The following is a 4173-nucleotide window of genomic DNA, read 5'->3' on the forward strand; positions in this document are numbered from 1 at the left end:
GTCCTTCCTTATCTCTTTTAATTAGATCTATCTTTACTTTTGCTTTGTCTGAGATTAGGATTGCTACACCTGCTTTTTTTACTTTAGCTGAGGCACAATATATTTTACTCCAGCCTTTTACCTTAACCCTATGTGTATCCCCCTGTTTCAGATGCGTTTCTTGTAAACAGCATATTGTAGGATTATGGTTTTTAATCCATTCTGCTATCTGCTTCTGTTTTGTGAGAATGTTCATCCCCTGCACATTCAGGGTTATGATTTCTATCTGTGTCTTTTTCTCCATCCTAATTCCCCCTGTTTATGCTTTTATTTCTCCCTTTCCCCTTCTCCTCCCCAACAAAGTTTTGCTTTTGACCGCCACTTTCCTCAGTTAACCCTCCCTCTTTATTCCCCTCCCTTATCTTACCGTTACCCACTTGCTACTTCTCCTCTTCCTTCTGCCCTCCCCCCTCCCTTTTTCCCCCCTTTCCCTCCCACTTCCCGTAGGACAAGTTAGATTTCTAAACTTATCAGAGTATGTTATTCCTTTCTTGAACTAGATCAGATGACAGTAAAGCTCAAATACTGCTCTTCTCCCTCCCTTCTTTCCCTCTACTATAATATGTTTTTTTGCCACTTCCTTTGGTGTAATTTACCCTTTTCTACTACCTCCTTACCACTTCCCTCATAGCCCTCCCTTTATTTCTCTTATTTATATTTTATATCTTTACATCAGTTTATTTATACAGGCATTCACAACCTATGTATATCCCTTTCATTTGTCATAATAGTTGTACCATTCACAAGAATGACTTATATATGTATATGTATATGTATATATATATATATATATACATAAAAAACATACATAAGATGATATAATCCCGCATAAAGATGTAAACAACCTAAGCTTATTGGTTAATGAGGTTTGTGGGGTTTTTCCCCCTGGTTACCTTTTTATGTCTCTCTTGAGTTTTGTATTTGGAGATCAAATTTTCCATTGAGTTCTGGCCTTTTCATCAGGAAGGTCTGGAATTCCCTTATTTCATTGAATGTCCATCACCTTGCCTGGAAAATTATGCTTAGTTTTGCTGGGTAGTTGATCCTTGGTTGTAGTCCCAGCTCCTTTGCCCCTCGGAATATCATATTCCAATTTCTCCTGTCTTTTAATGTGGAAGCTGAGAGATCCTGCGTGATCCTGACTGTAGTTCCACGATATTTGAATTGCTTCTTTTTGGCTGCTTGCAGTATTTTCTCCTTGAGTTTATAGCTCTGAAATTTGGCTATAATATTTCTTGGTGTTTTCAGTTTGGGATCTCTTTCAGGGGGTGATCGGTGAATTCTTTCAATGACTATTTTGCCCTCTGGTTCTAGGACCTCTGGGCAGTTGTCTTTGATAATTTCTTTGAAGATAATGTCAAGGCTCCTTTTTTCATCGTGGATTTCTGGTAGACCAATAACTCTCAAATTGTCTCTCCTGGATCTATTTTCCAGGTCAGTTGTTTTGCCAATCAGATATTTCACATTTTTTTCTATTTTTTCATTCTTTACATTTTGTTTTATTACTTCTTGATGCCTCATAGATTCATTAGCTTCTACTTGCTCAAGTCTAATTTTAAATGAGTTAGTGTTTACATTTTGCTTTTGAGCCTCCATTTTCAATTGGTTGATTTCACCTCTCAGGGTGTCCTTTTCTCTCTCTAGATTCTGAATCTCCGTAGCCATTTCGCCAATCTTATTCTTTAGGGATTTGATTTCATCAGTGGATTTTTTCTCCATATTTTCCATATTTTCTTTTAGCTCCCTAATTTGGTTTTTAAAATCCTCCTTTAGCTCTTCCAGCCGTGCTTTTTGGGCTGGAGACCAGTTCATATTAGCTTTTGAGGTATCTGATGTATCTACCGTGTCATTGCCTTCCTACTCCATATCGATATTTTGATCCTGCCTGTCTCCATAAAAAGAATCTATTGTCCTCGGTTTTTTTGTATTCTTCTTCATGTTTGTTGTTTTCCCTTTTCCTGGCGTTAGAATGAATTTCTATCTGTGGGTCTCAGGGCTTTCTGTCCCAGCTTACTTACTCTGGGGGTTGTGAGTCTAGAATTATAACCTTCAGTTTCCTGAGGTGTGGGGGAGGGGTCTGGCTCCCTGGTGTCTCACTCCCTGTGGGTGCTCTCCAGCACTTGCTTTTCAGCAATGGTCTCAGCTGTTTGTTGTTTGAGCTGATGACTGGCGCTTCCCCTGGGGGAGCAAGATTACGTCTGGGCTCCTGGCGTTGACCCCTGCCGACTCTTCCCCTCTGGGACTGATGAGGTTCTAGTATTTGTCCTGTGAGGCCCTGCTACTCTCACCTCTGTTTCAGTTCTCTTTTTTTTTCCCCCCGAGGAATTCTCTGGGTGGGGAGGGGAGGGATTAGAGCCATTTACCTGGCCATTGAGTCTTCCAGAAGTTCAAGAAGCCAAGTTCCTGGGTTTTGCAAGCGTCAGGACTGGGTGTTTTCACGGCTGGTGGCGTTGCGCTGCCTCTCGTCGCTCCCACAGACTACCGTCCTGTGTTGGGAGGCCTGGGGATCTCTGCCGGTTTCGGGCGCCCAGCTTTCTCCCAGCCCGTCTCCCACGTGGATTTCCCGGTCAGCCGCTTCCGCCTTGGTCTGGAGCAGCTCCGAGCCGAGCGCTCTCCGAGCCTACAGGATCGTTCCTCCGGCCTTTCAATCTCTCCCGGCTCGGAAATTTCCCCCACGCACACTGCTCGCGGTTTCTGACTCTCTCAAATCTGCTCAAATTCACTTTTTTATGGGAATCTGACAGACCTTGTGAGAGAGCTCCGGTAAGATGCTGCCTTCATGCGGCCCTCTTGGCTCCGCCCCCCCTCCAATCTAATTTTTAAAGTAGTATTTTCTTCAGTGGTCTTTTGGCCCTCCTTTTCCATTTGGCTAATTCTGCCTTTCAAGGCATTCTTCTCCTCATTGGCTTTTTGGAGCTCTTTTGCCATTTGAGTTAGTCTGTTTTTTAAGGTGTTGTTTTCTTCAGTGTATTTTTCAGTATTTTTTTGGGTCTCCTTTAGCAAGTCATTGGCTTGTTTTTCATGGTTTTCTCACATCCTTCTCATTTCTCTTCCCAATTTTTCCTCTACTTCTCTAACTTGCTTTTCCAAATCCTTTTTGAGCTCTTCCATGGCCTGGGACCAGTTCATGTTTTTCTTGGAGGTTTCTGTTGTAGGCTCTTTGACTTTGTTGACTTCTTCTGTCTGTATGTTTTGGTCTTCTTTGTCACCAAAGAAAGAATCCAAAGTCTGAGACTGAATCTGGGTGCGTTTTCGCTGCCTGGCCATATTCCCAAACAACTAACTTGACCCTTGAGTTTTTCAGTGGGGTATGACTGCTTGTAGACTAGAGAGTTCTATGTTCCACGTTTGAGGGGGAGCCAGCTCTGTCACACGAGCCCTACTCCTTCCCCAAGAACCCCCAACCCGGAATGGGCTTAAATCTTCAGCAGGCTGTGCACTCCTGCTCTGATCCACCACTTAATTCCTCCCACAAGGTGGGCCTGGGGCCGGAAGCAACTGCAGCTGTAGCTGCCCCACCTCCACTGCCCCCAGGGCTGGTAGCCAAACCTGGAGCTCCTTCCACTCCCGCAGCTTTTCCCACTAACCTTCTCTGCTGTCTTTGGTGTTTGTGGGTTGAGAAGTCTGGTGACTGCTTCAGCTCACTGATTCAGGGTGGTAGGGCACATTCTGCCCAGCTCCTAGTCTGGTTGGTCCACACTGCTCACACTGGGCTCTGCTCCGCTCCACTCCCAGCTCCCAGCTCCCAGCTCCGTGTGGGATAGACCTCACCCAGAGACCATCCAGGCTGTCTTGGGCTGGAGCCCTGCTTCCCTCTGCTGTTTTGTGGGTTCTGCCATTCCAGAATTGGTTCAGAGCCATATTTTATAGGTTTTTGGAGAGACTCAGCAAGGAGCTCACACTAGTCCCTGCTTTCCGGCCACCATCTTGGCTCCGCCCCACAAAGGAATGATATGTAAAAACTAAAATAAAATTAAGGGGTGAGAGAGGAATATATTGAGAGAAGGAGAAAGGGAGAGATAGAATGGGGTAAATTATCTCACATAACAATGGCAAGAAAAGCAGTTCTGTTGGAAGGGAAGAGGGGACAGATGAGTGGGAAGGAGTAAATCTTACTCTCATCGGATTTGACTT

This window comes from Trichosurus vulpecula, chromosome 8 (genome assembly GCF_011100635.1).
Source record: "Trichosurus vulpecula isolate mTriVul1 chromosome 8, mTriVul1.pri, whole genome shotgun sequence".
Lineage (NCBI taxonomy): Eukaryota > Metazoa > Chordata > Mammalia > Diprotodontia > Phalangeridae > Trichosurus > Trichosurus vulpecula.